Source organism: Nerophis ophidion, linkage group LG20 (genome assembly GCF_033978795.1).
Source record: "Nerophis ophidion isolate RoL-2023_Sa linkage group LG20, RoL_Noph_v1.0, whole genome shotgun sequence".
Lineage (NCBI taxonomy): Eukaryota > Metazoa > Chordata > Actinopteri > Syngnathiformes > Syngnathidae > Nerophis > Nerophis ophidion.
In genome coordinates this window covers 40,542,167-40,556,250 of record NC_084630.1, presented here as the reverse complement: position 1 = coordinate 40,556,250, position 14,084 = coordinate 40,542,167, and the positions used below count along the sequence as shown (strand labels likewise).

Below are 14,084 nucleotides of genomic sequence, written 5' to 3'. Positions count from 1 at the left end.
CTCCAGATTCTCTGAACCTTTTGATGATTTTCGGACCGTAGATGGTAAAATCCCTAAATTCCTTGCAATAGATCATTGAAAAAATGTTGTTCTAAAACGGTTTGACAATTTGCTTACAAATTGGTGACCCTCCCCCCATCCTTGTTTGTAAATTACTTTGCATTTCATGGAAGCTGCTTTTATACCCAATCATGGCACCCACCTGTTCTCAATTAGCCTGCACACCTGTGGGATGTTCCAAATAAGTGTTTGATGAGCATTCCTCAACTTTATCAGTATTTATTGCCACCTTTCCCAACTTCTTTGTCACGTGTTGCCGGCATCAAATTCTAAAGTTAATTATTATTTGAAAAAAAAATAAAAAATTTTTTATCAGTTTTAACTTCAAATATGTTGTCTTTGTAGCATATTCAACTGAATATGGGTTGAAAAGGATTTGCAAATAATTGTGTTCTGTTTATATTTACATCTAACACAATTTCCCAACTCATATGCAAACAGGGTTTGTATTTGCATTAGAGATGTCCGATAATGGGGTTTTTTGCTGATATTCGATATTGTCCAACTCTTAATTACCGATTCCGATATCAACCGATGTATACAGTCGTGGATTGAACACATTATTATGCCTAATTTTGTTGTGTCTTTAAGTCTTTGCTGTCGTCCAGCATTCTGTTTTCGTTTACTTTGCAACCAGTTCAGTTTTAGTTTCGTTTTGCATAGCCTTCCTTAAGCTTCAGGTACTTTTCTTAGGGGCACTCACCTTTTGTTTATTTTTGGTTTAAGCATTAGACTATCGTGGGATCAGACTCCTCAGCCTTCCCGGTAAGGTTTATTCAGGTGTACTGGAGAGGAGGCTACGCCGGATAGTCCAACCTCGGATTCAGGAGGAACAGTGTGGTTTTCGTCCTGGTCGTGGAACTGTGGACCAGCTCTATACTCTCGCCAGGGTTCTTGAGGGTGCATGGGAGTTTGCCCAACCAGTCTACATGTGCTTTGTGGACTTGGAGAAGGCATTCTACCCTGTCCCTCGGGAAGTCCTGTGGGGAGTATTCAGAGAGTGTGGGGTATCGGACTGTCTTATTGTGGCGGTCCGCTCCCTGTACGATCAGTGTCAGAGCTTGGTCCGCATTGCCGGCAGTAATTCGAACACATTTCCAGTGAGGGTTGGACTCCGCCAAGGCTGTCCTTTGTCACCGATTCTGTTCATAACTTTTATGGACAGAATTTCTAGGCGCAGTCAAGGCGTTGAAGGGATCTGCAGGATTAGGTCTCTGCTTTTTGCAGATGATGTGGTCCTGATGGCTTCATCTGACCGGGATCTTCAGCTCTCGCTGGATCGGTTCGCAGCAGAGTGTGAAGTGACCTGAATGAGAATCAGCACCTCCAAGTCCGAGTCCATGGTTCTCGCCCGGAAAAGGGTGGAATGCCATCTCCGGGTTGGGGAGGAGACCCTGCCCCAAGTGGGAAGAGTTCAAGTTCCTAGGAGTCTTGTTCACGAGTGAGGGAAGAGTGGATGGTGAGATCGACAGGCGGATCGGTGCGGCGTCTTCAGTAATGCGGACGTTGTACCGATCCGTTGTGGTGAAGAAGGAGCTGAGCCGGAAGGCAAAGCTCTCAATTTACCGGTCGATCTACGTTCCCATCCTCACCTATGGTCATGAGCTTTGGGTCATGACCGAAAGGATAAGATCACGGGTATAAGCGGCCAAAATGAGTTTCCTCCGCCGTGTGGTGGGTCTCTCCCTTAGAGATAGGGTGAGAAGCTCTGCCATCCGGGAGGAACTCAAAGTAAAGCCGCTGCTCCTCCACATCGAGAGGAGCCAGATGAGGTGGTTCGGGCATCTGGTCAGGATGCCACCCGAACGCCTCCCTAGGGAGGTGTTTAGGGCACGTCCAGCTGGTAGGAGGCCACGGGGAAGACCCAGGACACGTTGGGAAGACTATGTCTCCCGGCTGGCCTGGGAACGCCTCGGGATCCCCCGGGAAGAGCTAGACGAAGTGGCTGGGGAGAGGGAAGTCTGGGTTTCCCTGCTTAGGCTGTTGCCCCCGCGGCCCGACCTCGGATAAGCGGAAGATGATGGATGGATGGATGGCATTAGACACCTTTTTACCTGCACATTACTGATATGAAAGAGTATTACAGGGTTACTCTGCCGAGCTCTAGACAGCACCCACACTCAACAACAACAATTTGTGGACTATAATTACTGATTGGCAAAAAATATTTTTAACCCAAATGTGTGAAATTAGTATGTTACATAATAGAAAACAGCCTTTCCTACATGGACCACCATTAGTACTTTGCGCTCGTCAGATGTGATACTATCAACAACATTCTAATTACCCGCGCTCCAACTCACTTCCCGTCACATTTTCTGTATCTTTAGAAAAGAGAGTAAACCCCCTCGCTCATTGAAGACGGCGAAAAACCAAATGTCTCTTTAAAAAAAAAAAAAGGACACTAAAGTCACTTTGTAAGTCATGGCAAAAGAAAATCAACGATTTAGTCAATTATGCCAGTCACATTATAATCAAGAGTCAGTCTAGAGAGGAGCTCTAACACGAGACAGAGCAGCATTGTGTCCACACACACACACACACACACACACACACACACACACACACACACACACATACACACACACACACACCTGACAGCTGAGCTTCAGTGCTGCCTTCCAACTTATTGGTCTAATTATTCGATGGTGGCATAGGGCTCAAGGGCAGGGGTGGGGGAGCAAGTGGGCATGTGCGACACCCTATCTGCGTGTGTGTGTGTGTGTGTGTGTGTTTGTTAGTGGGAGGGGCCCTGCTATCTGGCAGGAGCCTGTGATTTGATTTTTTGGGAGAGAAGCAGATGGCAGGCTGCAGCTGCGGAAGACGGGGCTTCAGTGTTTATTATGAGTGACTCAAGTGACCAAGCCTTCTAGAAAATAAAAGCAGTCTTTGGACTCTTAGAGACGACCTTTATGGGAGGTGTGGCAAACAGTGTATACTCGTTAAACCTAGTTCTAATTGCCCCATATAGTGGCCACTGGTGTTTGATTAATCATTAGTGCTCAGGTGTTTATTGGGCAGAGAACTTTATTCCTGCAAAAAAAAAATGTTTATGATATTAAAGAATGTTATGCATTTTCCTATTTATTTCCACAAAAATAATCATACCTAGTACAGTATATCTACATTTTAGGAGTACTCTTTATTTTAAGCTGCCCTTATTTTGCTGCAGCTGTCACATATACTGTAATATTGTACATGGTATTTGTTATATATATATATATATATATATATATATATATATATATAATATATCACTATATATTATATACTGTATATCCATCCATCCGTCCATTTCCTACCGCTTGTCCCTTCTGGGGTCGCTGGAGCCAACCTCAGCTGCATTCGGACGGAAGGCAGGGAACACCCTGGACAAGTCGCCACGTCATCCCAGGGCCAACACAGATAGAAACACAACATTCACACACTAGGGATCATTTAGTGTTGCCAATCAACCTATCCCCAGGTGCATGTCTTTGGTATATAATATATGCAAATATTACATACCGTATTTCCTTGAATTGCCGCCGGGTATACAGTATGCGCCTGCCTAGAATTACTGCCGGGTCAAACTCGTTTCGCAAACTAATTAGCCCATGCTTAGCATCACCACCGGCTCAGGATTAATGCAGAGTCAAACTCGTTTCGCGAAATATTATTTTATTCTCAATCAATTAATCAATGTTTACTTGTATAGCCCTAAATCACTAGTGTCTCAAAGGGCTGCACAAACCACTACGACATCCTCGGTAGGCCCACATAAGGGCAAGGAAAACTCACACCCAGTGGGACGTCGGTGACAATGATGACTATGAGAACCTTGGAGAGGACCGCAGCCAGGTGTAGAGGCAGCGGTGTGACAGACCTCATAGTAAGCACCTCAAACGGTTTATATTTATTATTAATGTTAGGACTAAGGTTGAAGTTTTCGTTGTATATTAGTGCGACCCCCCCCCCCCCCACCCACCCTTTTTAAGGGGACGGGCAAGATGCGCATATGTATAGTTGGGAGGACATGCCTCATTTAGCGCAAAAAAGTCGTCTGGTTTAAGCCAGGTTTCGCTGAGACCGATGACGTTAAGATTGTTGTCTCTGATGATATCATTAACTAACGACGTTTTGGGAGACAATGATCTTATGTTTAAAAAACTTATATTATAGGTAGTGGACTGTTTTAGAGAATTTTTGATCAAATTATCTGTAGTAGCAATATTAATAATGTTGTGTTTATTATGCCCAGTGCACTTAATATAATTACGACCATATCGAGGAATTGATATGACGGGAATTTTCCGATTGTTTGTTTGGTGCTTTGATAAACTGAACGCATCATAGTTTGCCAACTCAGTAGAACGCATGTTCCGATTGTTTGTTTGGTGCTTTGATAAACTGAACGCATCATAGTTTGCCAACTCAGTAGAACGCATGTTCCGATTGTTTGTTTGGTGCTTTGATAAACTGAACGCATCATAGTTTGCCACCTCAGTTGAATGCATGTCCAACTCTGAAACAATCAAAGCAGAAAAAATGTGTTCTAATTTAACTGACTCCTTACCCAGATCAGTAGTCTCGTATCTTCCTTTTAAATCCGGCTTCAGGAGGGAAGTGGTGTTCTGTGGGGATTAGCCTTTTGCTTTGTTTTTAGCCCCGCTCGGCATCCGCGTTTCCGATCACACCGATGGCGTCTGTTCCGTAGACGGCCTCCGCTGGTACTATACTCCCCTGCTTCACAGGCCGCTGGATGTAGCCGCCGAAGTATTCCCGTACCAGCTAGCAGGTCTAGCAAGCACATGTCTATCAGTCCAAAACGGCCCGATCTGTCCACATCCAGAAGTGTCTGGCGGTCGTAAGTGATCACGGAGTGACCACGATGTAAGCCAGCCATGAAATTTGCAAAATTGTCCAGTATTTCTGCCAAATGTCGCAGCCCGTCCGGGCATGTCTGGAATTTCCTCCTGGTCAAACTCGTCACGTCACGAGTGACACTTCACCTGTCATCATTTTCAAAATGGAGGAGGCTGATTTCTATCATTTGAAATCGCATAAAGGGAAGAAAATTAAGAGCTATTCAGTAGGGTTTAAGGTCCAAGCTATTGAATATGCTAAAATCGATCGTTTATTTTTTCCTCTCACTTGCACTTTTAACATGGAGGATTACATATCTAAAATAAACAGTTTTCTAAACTGGACTTTCAATCGAAGCAGGAGGTAATAAAGGAAGATCTCCATTGACACAGAGAGACTTTTAAAACTGAAAAAAGATAAGGAAGACTTCTATAAACAAGTTATCGATGCTTTTGATCAGAAGGAGCTGCGCATGGACTTCATTTATAAGTAAAGGTAAGACCATAACATTTTTTTTATTAAATGTGCTTTTCATGATGGTATCCTTACATCACACTCAAACTTATAAACGCAGGCCTAAATTTACTGCATGCCTTTGGTAAGTGCCGGAGTGAGAAAAGGTTTTAAAATAATTAGCGCATGCTTGCCTTTACCGCATGCCTTTGGTAAACGCCGGAGTAAGAAGAGGTTTTAAATTAATTAGCGCCCCGGCGGCAATTCAAGGAAATACGGTATGCTATTTAAAAGGACGCACATTGGTCTAAAATTGTTAAAACAATAAATATATTTTGTCCATTAAGAAACATGGGCTCTCAGGGCGTGGCCCATGGTCCGTGAATGATGACAAAGTGAGGTTATGTCATCTTTTTAATGCAGATGGGCCACGTTAATCTGGTTGGATTGGGTGGGTCTCATGTGTTTAAGGACCTCACCTCATTCGTAACACTTTCATGACCCGTCCCAGATGGGTGGCTGTCATCCAAGACAGCCTCATGTGAACTAACCCGGCAGGAGGCGGCGGCCGGGCTGAACAATGTAGGCGGAAACCAAGGTTACAAACATGACAGGAGGCTCAAACGTGTATTCATTAGTGCCTTGTTGAGGTGAACTGTGGCGTGTAATTGTGTACGCTGGACAAAATGAGCTGAAATGACCGACCACAGCTGAAGACCATTCATTGCAATCGTTTGTTAAAGAGATACAACTTTCATCCATCTGCTGCAACAGAGCTCATTATGCAACATTTATTGTAGCTAACATTATATTAAAACATCCTGGCCAGGCTTATGTCTCAGCGTGCTGCAATACGGTAAATCAGGGGTGCCTAAAAGCTGCCCGACGAAAAACTAAAACGGTAATACATGTGGTGCAATAAATACACTGTAACCCAATGTTTTTCAACCTTTTTTGAGCCAAGGCGCATTTTTTGCGTTGAAAAAATGCAAAGGCACACCACCAACAGAAATCATTAAATAACAAACCTCAGTTGACAGTAAGAAGTCATTGTCGCAATTGTTGGATATGACTTTAAAGCAGGGGTCGGGAACCTTTTTGGCCAAGAGAGCCCATCCATCCATCCATCATCTTCCGCTTATCCGAGGTCGGGTCGCGGGGGCAACAGCCTAAGCAGGGAAACCCAGACTTCCCTCTCCCCAGCCACTTCGTCTAGCTCTTCCCGGGGGATCCCGAGGCGTTCCCAGGCCAGCCAGGAGACATAGTCTTCCCAACGTGTCCTGGGTCTTCCCCGTGGCCTCCTACCGGTTGGACGTGCCCTAAACACCTCCCTAGGGAGGCGTTCGGGTGGCATCCTGACCAGATGCCCGAACCACCTCATCTGGCTCCTTTCGATGTGGAGGAGCAGCGGCTTTACTTTGAGTTCCTCCCGGATGGCAGAGCTTCTCACCCTATCTCTAAGGGAGAGACCCACCACACGGCGGAGGAAACTCATTTGGGCCGCTTGTACCCGTGATCTTATCCTTTCGGTCATGACCCAAAGCTCATGACCATAGGTGAGGATGGGAACGTAGATCGACCGGTAAATTGAGAGCTTTGCCTTCCGGCTCAGCTCCTTCTTCACCACAACGGATCGGTACAACGTCCGCATTACTGAAGACGCCGCACCGATCCGCCTGTCGATCTCACGATCCACTCTTCCCTCACTCGTGAACAAGACTCCTAGGTACTTGAACTCCTCCACTTGGGGCAGAGTCTCCTCCCCAACCCGGAGATGGCACTCCACCCTTTTCCGGGCGAGAACCATGGACTCGGACTTGGAGGTGCTGATTCTCATTCCGGTCGCTTCACACTCGGCTGCGAACCGATCCAGCGAGAGCTGAAGATCCCGGTCAGATGAAGCCATCAGGACCACATCATCTGCAAAAAGCAGAGACCTAATCCTGCGGTTACCAAACCGGAACCCCTCAACGCCTTGACTGCGCCTAGAAATTCTGTCCATAAAAGTTATGAACAGAATCGGTGAAAGCATAATATTTTAAAACGGATTTCAGTGAGAGCCATATAAACAGTAGAAGCATTTAAGTCCCACCTTAAATCTCATTTGTATACTCTAGCCTTTAAATAGACTCCCTTTTTAGACCAGTTGATCTGCCGTTTCTTTTCTTTTTCTTCTATGTCCCACTCTCCCTTGTGGAGGGGGTCCGGTCCAATCCGGTGGCCATGTACTGCTTGCCTGTGTATCGGCTGGGGACATCTCTGCGCTGCTGATCCGCCTCCGCTTGTGATGGTTTCCTGCTGGCTCCGCTGTGAACAGGACTCTCGCTGCTGTGTTGGATCCGCTTTGGACTGGACTCTCGCGACTGTGTTGGATCCATTGTGGATTGAACTTTCACAGTATCATGTTAGACCCGCTCGACATCCATTGCTTTCCTCCTCTCCAAGGTTCTCATAGTCATCATTGTCACCGACGTCCCACTGGGTGTGAGTTTTCCTTGCCCTTATGTGGGCCTACCGAGGATGTCGTGGTGGTTTGTGCAGCCCTTTGAGACACTAGTGATTTAGGGCTATATAAGTAAACATTGATTGATTGATTGATTGATAATGTTTTTTAACACTGAACACAATTAAACGCGTGCATTTTTAAGTAAGACCAACATTTTTAGAGAATAATAAGTCTCTTATTCTTTTTAATAACGTTGTTATTGGGGCGGTACATCTCAGATCAGGGGTCGGGAACCTTTTTCGTTGAGAGAGCCATACAAGCCAAATATTTTTTTTAAATACTTCTGTGAGAGACATATAATATTTTTTTAAGACTGAACACAACTAAATGCGTGCATTTTTAAGTAAAACCAACATTTTTAGAGAATAATAAGTCTCTTATTCTTTTTAATAACGTTGTTATTCTGAAGCGAACCAACAATAAATAAAATAATTCTTACCATTAATGCGACTTCTTGAACAGGTGCGGTAGAAACCAGATGGATGGATTAAAATGCATGAGAATGTTTTATATTTTGAAGGTTATTTTTGACACTGTGACTACCAGCAGAATTATTCATTACTTATCGTGTTAAGCAATGTCAGCTCATATTTATCTGAGAGCCAGATGTAGTCATCAAAAGAGCCACATCTGGCTCGAGAGCCATAGGTTCCCTACCCCTGTCTCAGATGGTAGAGTGGCCGTGCCAGCAACTTGAGGGTTCCAGGTTCGATCCCCGCTTCCGCCATCCTAGTCACTGCCGTTGTGTCCTTGGGCTAGACACTTTACCCACCTGCTCCCAGTGCCACCCACACTGGTTTAAATGTAACTTAGATATTGGGTTTCACTATGTAAAGCGCTTTGAGTCACTAGAGAAAACGCGCTATATAAATATAATTCACTTATTCTAAAGCTAACCAACAATAAATATAATACTTCTCACCATTAATGCGACTTCTTGAACAGGTGCGATAGAAAATGGTCGGTTGGATTAAAATGCATGAGAATGTCTTATCTTTTGAACGTTATTTTTAACACTGTGATTATCAGCGGAATTATTCATTACTTAATATGTTAAGCAATGCCAGCTAAGATTTATCTGAGAGCCAGATGCAGTCATCAAAAGAGCCACATCTGGCTCTAGAGCCATACGTTCCCTACCCCTGCTTTAAAGCATAACCAAGCATGTATCACTATAGCTCTTGTCTCAAAGTAGGTGTAGTGTCACCACCTGTCACATCACACCATGACTTATTTCAAGTGTTTTGCTGTTTTCCTGTGTGTAGTGTTTTACTTCTTGTCTTCCGCTCTTATTTTGGTGGCTTTTTCTTTTTTTTGGTATTTTCCTGTCGCAGTTTCATGTCTTCCTTTGAGCGATATGTCCCGCATCCACTTTGTTTTAGCAATCAAGAATATCTTTAGCTGTTTTTAATCCTTCTGTGTGGGCGCATTGTTGATTGTTTTGTCATGTTCGGATGTACGTTGTCTTTGCTCCGCAGTAAGTCTTTGCTGTCGTCCAGCATTCTGTTTTTGTTTACTTTGTAGCCAGTTCAGTTTTAGTTTCGTTCTGCATAGCTTTCCCTAAGCTTCAATGCCTTTTCTTAGGGGCACTCACCTTTGTTTATTTTTGGTTTAAGCATTAGACACCTTTTTTACCTGTACACTGCCTCCTGCCGTTTCAGACATCTACAAAGCAAATAGCTACCGGCTGCCACCTACTGATATGGAAGAGTATTACTGAGTTACTCTGCCCAGCTCTAGGCAGCACCGACATCCGACAACAACACATCATTTGCAGACTATAATTACGGGTAGAGATGTCCAATAATATCGGACTGACAATAATATCGGCCGATAAATGCTTTAAAATGTGATATCGAAAATTATCGGTATCGGTTTCAAAAAGTAAAATGTCTGACTTTATAAAACGCTACTGTACGGAATGGTACACAGATGTAGAGAGAAACACAGAGCGCCAATAAACCTTAAAGGCACTACCTTTGCATGCCGGCCCAGTCACAAAATATCTACGGCTTTTCTCACACACACCAAACAAGAATGACAAACACATTTTGGGAGAACATCCGCACCCTAACACAACAAATACCCAGCCCGCAGGTAATTTTTTAACAGCTCCACGGCACATTTTAAACATACGATTGAAACATTTTTAAAAGGTAAAAAGTGATATAAAAGAACAAACGGGTGAAATGTAACAAGAAAATGTTGCAATGTTTACTCTAATAACACAAAGCTACCATGCAGGCTGTTTCTTTCTTTAAAAATAATAATGAATCAAAATCAATGTCATTATGAATTATTGACCTATTCAAGGCCCCAATTACGTCACGTTAAATTTTCCACTTTGAGATATTTTTGGGGGAAAATGTTGCATATTGTGTGTTTGCCATATAAAAAAACTGAGCTGTTTTTTTTTCAAAGAGCCTAAAATGAACTAACAAAAACTATAAACAACAATAAAACTTTAATTAACGGATAGATCTGAAGTTGATCTCGAGATTATTGTGTTAAAAGTAAACAGTAAAAAAATGTATAATTTATTTTTTAACACTTTAATGAGTAGGACCCTTTTGGATCCCCAATAATTTTAGTGGGATTTGTATTTAAGTGTCATTGGTCAAAAAATAATGAATTAAAATCAACGGTGTTATGAGTTATTGACTTTTTTAATGTTCCAAATTTTTATAAAATCTCAAATATTCCACTTTAAAATATTGCATATTTTGTGATTTTTTTCATAAAAAAACTTTTTTTTGTGAGAAAAAGAGCATACAACTTAAATCTTTAAAATCATTATATTAACAGATGGACCTAATGTTGATCTAGAGCAGGGGTAGGGAACATATGGCTCTAGAGCAGGGGTGCCCACACTTTTTCTGCAGGCGAGCTACTTTTCAATTGACCAACTCGAGGGGATCTACCTCATTTATATATATCATTTATATTTATTTATTTATGAAAGAGACATTTTTGTAAACAAGTTAAATGTGTTTAATGATAATACAAGCATGTGTAACACATATAGATGTCTTTCTTTCACAAAGACAAGAATATAAGTTGGTGTATTACCTGATTCTGATGACTTGCATTGATTGGAATCAGACATTAATGATGATAACGCCCACATTTTCAAATGGAGGAGAAAAAAAGTTGTCCTTTCTGTACAATACCACATGAAAGGGGTTGGTTTTTGGCATCTAATTCATCCAGCTTCCATACACTTTACAAGAAAAACATTGGCGGCAAATTCCGTAGCTTGCTTGATTGACATTCACGGCACCCGAGGGTCTTGTGAGATGACGCTGGCTGCTGCCAGTTCATTATTATGAAAAAATGACAGAGAGGAAGGCGAGAAACACTTTTTATTTCAACAGACTTTCGCGCCGTCCCTTCCGTCAAAACTCTAAAGGCCGACTGCACATTTCCTATCTTCACAATAAAAGCCCTGCTTCATGCTGCCTGCGCTAACAAAATAAGAGTCTCGGAAAGCTGGCGTGCACAAGTGATGTGCACGCCAGCTTTCTGAGGGATCGCTTGTGCACGCCAGTTTTCCGAGACTCTGTATTTAGTTAGCGCAGGCAGCATGAAGCAGGGCTTTTATTGTGAAGATAGGAAATGTGCAGTCGGCCTTTAGAGTTTTGACGGAAGGTACGGCGCGAGAGTCTGTTGAAATAAAGTGTTTCTCGCCTTCCTCTCGGTCATTTTTAATAATAATGATCTTGCAGCAGCCAGCGTCATCTCACAAGACCCTCCGGTACCGTGAATGTCATTTATTTGACGTCTTGGTGAAGATTGATGATCACTAATTTTTAGGTCTATTTTTTTTAAAAGCCTGGCTGGAGATCGACTGACACACCCCCCGCGGTCGACTGGTAGCTCGCGATCGACGTAATGGGCACCCCTGCTCTAGAGCCAGATGTGGCTCTTTTGATGACTGCATCTGGCTCTCAGATAAATCTTAGCTGACATTGCTTAACTCGATAAGTATTGAATAATTCCGCTGGTAATCACGATGTTAAACAAAACGTTCAAAATATAAAACATTCTCATGCTTTTTAATCCATCCATCTGTTTTCTACCGCACCTGTTCTAGAAAAAACAATGTTATTAAAAATAATTAGAGACTTATTATACTCTAAAAATGTTGGTCTTACTCAAAAAAATGCACGCATTTAGTTGTATTCAGTGTTAAAAAATATGATATGGCTTTCACGGAAATACACTTTAAAATATTTGTCTTTCATGGCTCTCTCAGCCAAAAAGGTTCCCGACCCCTGATCTAGAGATTTAAAACTTAAATAATAATAAAAAAAATACTGAATAATGACACATTTTTAATATTTTTTTGACCAAAACCCTTTAGGGTCCCTGGGATCAAGCCTGCGTGGAGGCCGAAATGTATATTTTTCATACATATATTGTATTGTTTTTTAAAATAAAAAATATCAAAATGGCCCCCGCTTGCCTTGATTTTTCAGTGTGCGGCCCTCAGTGGATAAAGTTAGGACACCCCTGATATACACTATAACCACATATAAATATATATATACACACTGTAACCTTATACAAATATGTACACACTGCAACTTCATATAAATATATATACACTATAACCACATATAAATATACATACACTATAACCACATAATAATTATATACACAGTGTAACTTTATATAAATATATATACAATATAACCACATATACATACACTATAACCACATAAATATATATAGACTATAACCACATATAAGTATACATACACTATAACCACATAAATATATATAGACTATGACCACATATAAGTATACATACACTATAACCACATATAAGTATACATACACTATAACCACATATAAGTATACATACACTATAACCACATATAAGTATACATACACTATAACCACATATAAGTATACATACACTATAACCACATATAAGTATACATACACTATAACCACATAAATATATATAGACTATGACCACATATAAGTATACATACACTATAACCACATATAAGTATACATACACTATAACCACATATAAGTATACATACACTATAACCACATATAAGTATACATACACTATAACCACATATAAGTATACATACACTATAACCACATATAAGTATACATACACTATAACCACATATAAGTATACATACACTATAACCACATAAATATATATAGACTATGACCACATATAAGTATATAGACACTATAACCACATATACATACACTATAACCACATATAAGTATACATACACTATAACCACATATAAGTATACATACACTATAACCACATATAAGTATACATACACTATAACCACATATACATACACTATAACCACATAAGTATACGTACACTATAACCACATAAATATATATAGACTATAACCACATAAGTAAACATATACTATAACCACATATAAGTATACACACACTATAACCACATATAAATATACATAGACTATAACCACATATAAATATATATAGATTATAACCACATGTAAGTATACATACACTATAACCAAATATAAATATATATAGACTATAACCACATCTACATACACTATAACCACATATAAGTATACATACACTATAACCACATATAAACATATATACACACTGTATAACCACATAAATATATACACACACTGTAACTTCATATAAATATATATACAATATAACCACATATACATACACTATAACCACATAAGTATACATACACTATAACCACATATAAGTATACATACACTATAACCACATAAGTATACATACACTATAACCACATATAAGTATACATACACTATAACCAGATATAAGTATACATACACTATAACCACATATACATACACTATAACCACATATAAGTATACATACACTATAACCACATAAGTATACATACACTATAACCACATATAAGTATACATACACTATAACCACATATAAGTATACATACACTATAACCACATATAAGTATACATACACTATAACCACATATAAGTATACATACACTATAACCACATATAAGTATACATAGACTATAACCACATATAAGTATACATAGACTATAACCACATATAAGTATACATACACTATAACCACATATAAACCGGTTTGATGCTTCAAAGAGTTGCTGGATATCAATTTTGGTTCAGATCAGGTAGGGGTTGAGCTGAGCCATGATTTAATGGCAATTTTAAAAGGTTTTACCGCAATT

General features: G+C 40.6%; 1 protein-coding gene across 5 annotated transcripts in view; it reads right to left on the bottom strand.

The window, feature by feature from the left end:
- The window catches only part of dclk2a (doublecortin-like kinase 2a), a 126,808-nt gene that overhangs the window by 84,121 nt on the left and 28,603 nt on the right, over positions 1 to 14,084 (bottom strand). The gene's annotated exons all lie outside the window — the stretch shown is intronic.